We start from the raw sequence: 11,068 nt of genomic DNA, 5'->3' as shown, positions 1-11,068 counted from the left end.
GAGATGAGATTCCTCTTAGCAGGTAAAACAGACCAATTCCAAAAGACGTGGTCTATGTTTCTGGACCTATTACAAGTATGAGGTGCAATAGTAATTTAAATAAATAAATAAATAAATAAATGGTGTCAGGACTTGGTAACGGGAGGTAAAACAACAAAAACAGACTTGGTTGGTAGTCCACTTTCTGCGGAGTTTAATGTTATAATAGAGCGATTGTTCCTATTTTCTTTTTCTTTCTTTTTTAGGATCTACTTTCTCACTTTACTTCCTTCTCTAACTTCTTTTCTAAGGGGCTTTCTTTTCCCAACACTCTTGCACTTCACGACTCTTGCGCACTTTCTTTACTTTCTTTACTTCTATCTTTTTCTTAAAGCTCAAAAAAAATGAAGCGGTACAAAAAAAGTATTAAGATATGTGTTGTGTAGTATTGTAATTTACCATACTTCTAATAAAATTTTAAAAAAAATATATATATTCAACCGTATATGGTTCAATGAAATTAAGATATATATATGTAAAACATATATATGGAAACAGGCCCTTCGGCACACCAAGTCGACACCCCAAGTCGACACCGACCACAATCTATCATACACCAGTTGTATCCTACATGCCAGGGACAATTTACAGAAGCCAATTAACCTACAAACCTGCACTTCTTTCAGATGTGGGAGAAACCGGAATTTCCACAGAAACCCATGTGGTCATAAGGAGAATGTACAAATACTGTACAGACAGCACCTGTAGTCAGGATCCAATCTGGGTCTGTGGTGCTGCAAGGCAGCAACTCTACCGCTGCGCCACCGTGCCACCACATTAATTTATTTTCTGTTATATTTATTATGGTGACACGTCAATAAAGATGAACACATGATTCTGATTACTGCCTTTGGTTGGATAACACACATCTCCAGTCATTGTGTTTTATTACTAGTTTTCAACCTCTTCAGTCTGAAAGTCTCGACCCGAAACATCACCTATTCTTTCTCTCCAGAAATGCTGCCTGTCCTGCTGAGTTATTCCAGCTTTTAGTATCTATCTTCAGTTTAAACCACCATCTGCAGTTCCTTCTTAAACTCTTTATTAAGCGAAACAGGTCCTATTCTCATAATATTATTCACCTCAACTAAGTCTTTTCTTCACCTCCGTTGCTGCAGAGAATACAATCCCAGTTATCAAATCTTTCTTTCTTTAAAGTGAAACAAATATTCCAGCCCTGCCAATATGTTCATAAATCACCCCTGGACCATCTCCAGAGCAATTGCACCCATTCTACAGTGTGTCATAGTCTTACAGCATGGAAACAGGCCCTTCATCCCAACTTGTTCATGCAGATCAAGATGTCACATCTAAACTAGTCCCATTTATCTGCATTTGGCCCAAATCCCTTTAAACCTTGTGTGTGCCAGTGTGTGTGTAAGGGTGTGTGTTAGGTTGTGTGTGAGAGTTTGTTGCTATTGTTCACACTGCTCACACATAACTGTGCTGCCAGATTCAGGGACAATAAGATCATAAAATTCGCAGATGACACAACAGTGGTGGGACTCATCAGCGGAGATGATAAATCAATGTACAGGGAGGAAGTAAAACAACTAGTGGACTGGTGCAGCAACAACAATTTAGCATTAAACGTCGATAAACCAAAGGAGATGATTGTCGACTTCAGGAGGTCGCAACCCAAACACACACCCCTCAACATCAGTGGCACCACGGTGGAGAGAATGGAGAGCATAAAGTTCCGCGGAGTGCAAATTACAGACAGTCTCACCTGGTCCAGGAACAACACTGGGATTGTCAAATGGGCCCATCAGCGACTGCACTTCCTGAAGAAACTCAAACAGGCCTCACTCCCTACCAACATCCTCAGGACTTTTTACAGGGGCACGGTGGAGTCTGTACTCACGTACTGCATAAACACATGGTACTCCAAATGTAACTACTCAGACAGGAAGGCTCTGCAGAGGGTAGTGAGGGGAGCAGAGAGGATCATTGGCGTCTCCCTACCCTCGAGACAAGAACTGTTCCAGAACCGCTGTCTGAAAAAAGCACTGAGAATAGCTAAGGACAAACTGCACCCCCTCCACACACACCTGGATCTCCTGCCATCAGGCAAGAGATACCGTAGCATCAAAGCCTGGACTACCATACTGCTAAACAGCTTCCTGCCACAGGCTGTGAGGCTGCTAAACAGTCACTCCACCTGATTCTGCTGCTTTGCACTGACAATTTAATAACTCAGGCACTGGCCACTCAAATCAGCTGTTCTGGACATTTTAATGACTATTTTTACTGTATTTTAATGTTGCTGTTTTACCTGCTTTTAACTATTTGTACTGTTTCATCAGGGCCTGGATTGTTTTTATTTATATGTGAAATGTTTAGGTTTTATGTGTGATGCTCCGGTATTCCCTGGGAAATATCTCATTTTGCACTGTACAATTGTTGCTTTGCAAGATGACAATAAAGGTTGATTGATTGACTGATTGATTGATTGATTGAGAGTGTGGGTCAGTGAAGCGGCGACAACACCCGGAGTGAGCGGAGACTTGGCGATGTCCGGGGAGCATTTCCCTCTCTCCCCCCCTCCCCGGGAATACGGGCCGACCCAGGTGCTCTGTGGCCAGCTGGGATCCGGGAGAGGTGAGGGTCAGTGACCCTGGGGGTCTGGGGGAGGTGAGGATCACTGACCCGGGGGTCGGGCATCGGAGCGGTGCCTTAGCCCAAGATTCATCCCCGAGGCTCCGGAGGCGATACTGATGCCCCCCCACTCACCCGGTCCGCTCCTGGCTCTGGGCCAGGGTTAAAACTCCATGCAGTGTGGACAGAGCGGCCACCGGACAGAGCCGCCGGAGGTGAGGGTGGGAGGTGTGAGCAGTGCCTGGGGGGGGGGGGGGTGGGGGGGGGGGGGGGGGGGGGGGGGGGGGGGGGGGGGGGGGGGGGGGGGGGGGGGGGGGGGGGGGGGGGGGGGGGGGGGGGGGGTCGGGCGGTGGGTCGGTGCTGGGACCACTGCCATGTCACACCTATCACGCCATCTGCACGGGAATGTGAATACGGGTGAGGCTCTATAGAGCAGTGGACAAAAATGCTGGAGAAATGCTTGAAACATAGAAACATAGAAATTAGGTGCAGGAGTAGGCCATTCGGCCGCTCGAGCCTGCACCGCCATTCAATATGATCATGGCTGATCATCCAACTCAGTATCCCGTACCTGCCTTCTCTCCATACCCCCTGATCCCCTTAGCCACAAGGGCCACATCTAACTCCCTCTTAAATATAGCCAATGAACTGGCCTCAACTACCCTCTGTGGCAGAGAGTTCCAGAGATTCACCACTCTCTGCGTGAAAAATGTTCTTCTCATCTCGGTTTTAAAGGATTTCCCCTTTATCCTTAAGCTGTGACCCCTTGTCCTGGACTTCCCTAACATCGGGAACAATCTTCCTGCATCTAGCCTGTCTAACCCCTTAAGAATTTTGTAAGTTTCTATAAGATCCCCTCTCAATCTTCTAAATTCTAGAGAGTATAAACCAAGTCTATCCAGTCTTTCTTCATAAGACAGTCCTGACATCCCAGGAATCAGTCTGGTGAACCGTCTCTGCACTCCCTCTATGGCAATAATGTCCTTCCTCAGATTTGGAGACCAAAACTGTACGCAATACTCCAGGTGTGGTCTCACCAAGACCTTGTACAACTGCAGTAGAACCTCTCTGCTCCTATACTCAAATCCTTTTGCAATGGAAGCTAACATACCATTCGCTTTCTTTACTGCCTGCTGCACCTGCATGCCTACCTTCAATGACTGGTGTACCATGACACCCAGGTCTCGCTGCATCTCCCCCTTTCCCAATCGGCCACCACTCTGAAGAAGGGTTAAATGCAGATAAGGATGCTGCCTCACGCACTGAGTTTCTCCAGCATCTTTGTCTACATTGCCATTTTAAATAGTGTGCGATGGGCTTAAGCCAATTGCTCGTTCGTTACGGGGAATCCGCGGACAGAAAACTATTTTCATTGGTGAGTGTGGAGGAATGTGACTATATTTATTTATTCCTATATTTAAAAAAATATTTTTTTGAGCGTGAGAACTTCTGTCATCAGCGTGAGAGCGTGAGAATTTCCTCAAATGTGTTAGTTCACGCTCAATGCGTGAGAGTTGGCAGCCCTGGAGTTCGCACTGTGTCCGCCATAGAGTCGTGAGTATAGAGTGAGTAGAGCAGAGGGCTGAGCACGCAGCCTTGAGGTGCTCCCGTACTGATTTTTATTGAGGAAGAAGTGTTTCTGCCAATTTGAACAGACTGTGGTCTATTGATGCGGAAGTCGAGGACCCAATTGTAGAGGGCTATGCAGTTCAGTGAGCTTTATTAAAAAAATCAAAAATATTTATTCAAACATTGAAATAGTATTTACAACACAATAAAACAAAACAGAACCCACCACCATAGTACGACAAAGCAAATATACCAAGTAAACTACTAAATAACTATATTACATTCCTTGTCCAGGATACACTCAACCCACCTCGGTGTCCAGCGGTCCTGGAAATCCCCTAGAGTGGCCGTGGACAGCGCGTAGTCCCTCTCCAGTACTACCCGGGCGCAGACATAACCCCGGAAAAGGGGCAGGCAGCTGGCTCGGGCAGAGCCCTCGTCCGCCTGGCACCGTGACTCGCAGATGGCCAGCTTGGCCAGGCCCAGGAGCAACCCTACCAGGACCCTCCCTTCAGCCCTACCCTCTCCCCTACGCACAGGGTGTCCAAAGATGAGGATGGTGGGTGATAAATGCAGCCAGAAGGCAAGGAGTAGCCCCTTTAGGTATTGGAACAGTGGCTGCAGCCTCACGCACTCCATATACACGTGGTACACAGACACTTCCAGCCCGCAAGATTGGCAGGCGGCTGGCGAATCTGTGAACCACGAGAGAAACAGGTTGCAGGGAACTCCTCTGTGTAATACCCTCCACCCCAGGTCCCCAATGTAGAGGGGAAGAATCCCTGCATAGAGGGACCCCCACCGGGGGTGGTCCCCCTCGTGATCGGAAGGCATCACTGACCCAGGGTCGTCTTAACAGCATTATAGGCCCCGGGGCAAAGCAGTGCACTGGGGCCCCTACCTACAAACCACTCACAGGAATAAAAGTGTAAATGGTCGATAAAATTAAACATATATTTATTGGTGCTTCCAACAAAATCAGTGTTTAAACATTAAAAAAACATGCTGTACAGCAAAGATTAATCAAAACAAACGTTTCAACACTTTATGCCAATACGCCTGCACTGAGAGATGATGTTCAAGTAATAAAGAATCTACACCTAGTTTCTTTATGCCGAAACAAATATGCCGTCATGCACTTGCGATGTTCTTCTCCGTTTTCATGTTCTACAATAACATTGTTGTGCTTACAGTCAATGAATCTTGTAGCACAAGGAGATTCTGTACTGGACAATAGGCGACATACAAAGCAGCACAAACGACCTTGGGATGGTGAATAGAGTAGCCATTCACGTTTTACACACTCGCCATTCCGCAGATCAGGTTTGAACACATTGTTTGATAAATACCTTGTCTGAGTATTCTCTCCTCCAGCTCCTTAATACACTCTGCGTCAGTTTGAAAGGTTGCCATCATGATTCTGACATGATGACGCCCCACGATGAGTCCAGTGTGTTAGTATTGTTAATGTTCCATAGCCCCGGATCTGTGTCTTGGATCGCAAACTCCTTTACTGTTACAGATTTGGGTATTTCCTCTTGTGGAATGTCCCCAGCAAAGGGAGCAGGTAATGATACCATTGGTATGTCTGCTAGAGGAACTGGATGATTGGTTCCAGGAGTGGATGTTGATGTGGATGCTATATTTGAAGGAGCAGTACTAGTGGCTGACGTTGCACCTGGGTTGAACCAAGATGTTAATTTTGGAAGTTTACCCATTTTCTCCTTCTCCTCTGCAGCTCTTTTCCTCTTCTGTGCTCCACTCAAATCATTACGTTTCATTTCTGCTCAAAGGTTTACGTTACGTAGTGCGTGAGATACGTACACATACATGCACGTGTGGTTGCAGAGGTGACCGTGATACTAAATCAGAGGTGAATGCCAATGTCCACTTGTTATCATAAAAATTAACATTAATATTGTTCATTATCTTTAGTAAAACACATGCTAAATATGCATTTTCCAATAACAAATATTTATAGTTTAGTATAGTATTTATTTATTGACAGCAAGTCACAACATACGTAGATTAGCATGGGGCCCCTATGCTGGTGGGGCCCCGGGCAACTGCCCAACATGCCCATGCGTTAAGATGGCCCTGCACTGACCGCCACTTGGTGTCGGACAGTGGTAACCAGCTTTTTTTCTTTTTTTTTTTATAATCAAAAAATGTATTCAATTATTAAAATATAATATTTACACTACAATAAAACAAGCCAGAACCCACCACCATAGTACAATACAAACATATATCCATAATACACTACTATACAACTATACTGGACTCGCTGAATGTCCCTATCCAGCTATCTAGCAAGTTAAACAATTAATCCAATAAAGACTCATAGACACGAGATGTTGTTGATGCTTTACTTGTAACGGGTATAGCTTGGACCCAATAGCAGCACAGAATCAGGTAGGTATAATTGGTAATGAACCTTATAACGATACTGTAACCCAGAGTAGTAACACAGGAATGGGTACACCGTACTCACACAGAGGCTCAGGATTGGGCAAGGGTTCCGAAGAGGGGCAGGCAGGAGACGTAGTCGGGGTAGCGGAAGGTCTGGTAACCAGGAAATCCAACACACGATGCAAACAAACCAGCGAGGGACAGACGAAAGGAGAGTCGAAGCCAGGCAGGTAGTCGAGGAGCCATTGCAGGGATACACCAAACAGCCCAGGAGAGAGGCAGACAGAAACCAGGAGGTCGGGGACAGAAGGCTGAGGTGCTATCCGGGAAGACGACAGGACAGTATGGTCAGCGGCAGGCAGGTTCGAATCCGTGTAGGCAGTCGGGAAATCGCTGGAGAGTCTTGCATGAATGCTGAGAACAATCTGGCACTGTGTGAACGGTGAGGAGAGTCTATATACCGGGTTAATAGGTGATCAGAGGCAACTGAGTGCAACAGGTGAGGAGAGTTAGGCTGATGAGAGGGGAGTGGCAGGCGAGGAGAAGGAGGGACCGGTGGAAAAGTACTGGGAGGTGAAGTGGATGAGAATGAGGAGAGCGCAGACTGTGACAATACTGTATTCAACTGTGAAACTGTAACATACAAGCAGAAAAAGGACACAGCATATTTAGTTACGTTATACAATTGGTATAGGAACATAAACCATGATCATATTGAATGGCGGTGCAGGCTCGAAGGGCCGAATGGCCTACTCCTGCACCTAATTTCTATGTTTCTATGTTTCTATGATGCCACCACCAAATACAGTGCTGTTATGTGAGAAACCAGCCAGGGTACATGAAACATTCTTAACTGTGTTAATAATAACAATCCTGCTCAATAACGTTTATAACATGTAAAGATGCTGTTAACAAACATAATTATTCACAGACGTTGCATTTAACAGATTCTGTGGGGTAGGATGGCGATAGATTACACGCTGGGAATTACACTGTCTAAACACCATGAGATACCCTGAGCTGGACTTCCTAGTTTATGATAACTTCATGTATAACAGGAATGGTAACTCAAAGCTGTGGGAACCGGAATATCCAGCAGGTGGCATTAATACATGTAAACAGAATGTGGTCCAGCACACTCCCCGCCTGGGGTCTCCCAGACCCCATGCAAATCTTCCATTTAACCCCCAGAGTCCTCGGGAGACAGGAGGAGAAGAACCACTTTGGTGATTGGGCGGACGTAGAGCTTCTGGCCTCCAACTTTGAAGATTCTAACTTCCACTCTCCGATCCTTTCCATCCTGACTTGGAAAAGTCTTTGAGATGATTGTCATGGGGCACTCATTTCTTGATGGATTCAGCACAGTAGGGACCTGTGTCATGTTAGTTGCAAGAGGACGGATCTCCCTATCTCGATCACGCTCCGCGACCGCAAAGGTCTCTTGAGGTAAAACATTGCAGGTACGTGGTCTCTTGAGAAACGCTGGTCCAGACAGCCAGGTGGTAGTGCAGAGTAGAGCTTCTGGGATGGACCGTGATCCGGGGTCAGCTGGGATGTCATCCATGAGAACAAACCTCCACTGATGAGATGACGAAAACTGATGGATACGTTGGACAAGGCTGTGGACGTATGTGTAAAACAGCCTTGACCGGTTACAGATGCGCCCCAGCACCACTTTGCTGTCCGCGTGGTAGATGATGTCGTCAAATGACAAGTCCATCTCCTTCACAATCATCTCTGCGATTTAGACAGCCAAGACCGCTGCACACAATTCCAGTCTTGGAATAGTGAGCTCTGGCTGGGTTACCAGCTTTGCTTTCCCAAAGATAAACCCACCTCTGTTATTCCATCTTCGATGGTGACCCTCAGATAGGCAACTGCGGCAATGGCCTTGACTGATGCGTCTGAGAACAGACAAAGCTCCTTTTGTAGCATGCTAAACTTTGAGAATGTGGTGTAAGGCCGTGGAATCTGTAGTATCTGTAGATCCAGGAGGGCATCCCTCCACTTGGGTAAGTCTATATGCTCCACCAAGACATACATCACCGACAACTACCCATCCCAGATCCAGCTTCTGGGCGAACGGGGCATTGTTGGGATTGTCAATTTGTTTCCTCCTGTTTTTGCACCAAAGTGGATAACCTCACATTTATCCACATTATACTGCATCTGCCATACATTTGACCACTCACCCAGCCTATCCAAGTCATCTTGCAGCCTCCTAGCATCCTCCTCACAGTTAACACTGCCCCCCAGCTTCGCAAATTCATTCGCAAACTTGGAGATGTTGTATTCAATTCCCTCGTCCAAATCATTAATATATATTGTAAATAGCTGGGGTCCCAGCACTGAGTCTTGCGGTACCCTACTAGTCACTGCCTGCCATTCTGAAAAGGACCCGTTAAGTCCTGCTCTTTGCTTCCTGTCTGCCAGCCAGTTCTCTATCCACTTCAATACTGAACCCCCAATGCCGTGTGCTTTAAGTTTGTATACTAATCTCTTATGTGGGACCTTGTCGAAAGCCTTCTGAAAGTCCAGATATAACACATCTACTGGTTCTCCCTTATCTACTCTACTAGTTACATCCTCAAAAAATTCTATAAGATTTGTCAAACATGATTTACCTTTCATAAATCCATGCTGACTTTGTCCAATGATTTCACCACTTTCCAAATGTGCTGCTATCCCATCTTTAATAAATGACTCTGGCAGTTTCCCCACTACCGATGTTAGACTAACTGGTCTGTAATTCCCCATTTTCTCTCTCCCTCCCTTTTTAAAAAGTGGGGTTACATTAGCTACCCTCCAATCCTCAGGAACTACTCCAGAATCTAAAGAGTTTTGAAAAATTATCACTAATGCATCCACTATTTCTGGGGCTACTTCCTTAAGTACTCTGGGATGCAGCCTATCTGGCCCTGGGAATTTATCGGCCTTTAATCCATTCAATTTACCTAACACCACTTGCCGGCTAACCTGGATTTCACTCAGTTCCTCCATCTCATTTGACCCCCGGTCCCCTGCTATTTCCGGCAGATTAATTAAGTCTTCCTTAGTGAAGACAGAACCAAAGTAGTTATTCAATTGGCCTGCCATGTCCTTGTTCCCATGATCTGTTCACCTGTTTCTGACTGCAAGGGACCTACATTTGTTTTAACTAATCTTTTTCTCTTCACATACCTATAAACACTTTTGCAGTCAGTTTTTATGTTCCCTGCCAGTTTTCTTTCATAATCTATTTCCCTTCCCTAATTAAGCCCTTTGTCCTCCTCTGCTGGACTCTGAATTTCTCCCAGTCCTCTGGTAGGCTGCTTTTTCTGGCTAATGCCTGTGAAATGAACTGGCCAGATTAGATTTGGTCTGATGAAAGGGCAGCAATGAACCAAATAGTATGCTACCACTCTCGATATCATAATCGGTGACGTGTGGACGGACAATGTGATGATGTGTGCCACCCTCCAGCACAGCTTGTTGTGGTGTTGTCTTTTCACTATACTTGACTCGCTGAATGTTCCCCGTCCCACGGTAGGGAGCTTTTGCATTTTGCAGCTTGAAATTGTGCAATCTGGTGCATACTGTAGCGAGTCTTTTAACTTGCATTTGAATGCAACATTTACGCTTTAAATTGGATCTGGTATGCATAATGTAAGGCTAAATTACATTCCTAATTACATTCCACAATAGAGCCAGGCTCTGATCAACAGGTGCAGCACATGAATAACTATATTCATGTATGGAAATCAGATTATATTCATGCTGTTATGCATATATATATAGAAAAATACTCAGAGAAACAAAGCAAAAGTCGGACTTCCATTACTGTTCTGCACAAATAAATCATCAACCTTGTTCAAGAAGGAACTGCAGATGCTGGAGAATCGAAGATAGACAAAAGTGCTGGAGAAACTCAGTGGGTGCGGCAGCATCTATGGAGCGAAGTAAATAGGCAACGTTTCGGGCCGAAACCCTTCTTCAGACGGTTTCAACCTTTTCCTTTGAATATAGAAACAAGATGAAAATAATGCCACATATCAAATCATATATGGTTCAATGAAATTAAGATATATATGTAAAAATATATATGGAAACAGGCCCTTCCACCCACAAAGTCCACACCGACCTGCAATCTATCATACACCAATTCCATCCATCATGCCAGGGACAATTTACAGAAGCCAATTAACCTACAAACCTGCACTTCTTTCGGATATGGGAAAAAACGGAATATCCAGAGAAAACCCATGTGGTAGTAAGGCAGCAACTCTACCACTGCGCCACTGTGCCACCCCATTAAATTATTTTTTCTGTAATATATTTATTATGGTGTCACGTGAATAAATATGAACACATGATTCTGATTTCTGCCCTTAATTGGATAACCCGCATGTCCAGTCATTGTGTTTTATGGCTGGTTTTCAACCTCTTCATGCTGAAGGTCTCGACTCGAAAC

The sequence above is a fragment of the Leucoraja erinacea genome, chromosome 2 (genome assembly GCF_028641065.1).
Source record: "Leucoraja erinacea ecotype New England chromosome 2, Leri_hhj_1, whole genome shotgun sequence".
NCBI lineage: Eukaryota > Metazoa > Chordata > Chondrichthyes > Rajiformes > Rajidae > Leucoraja > Leucoraja erinaceus.
The sequence above is the reverse complement of the archived record's forward strand: the minus strand, read 5'-3'. Positions refer to the sequence as shown.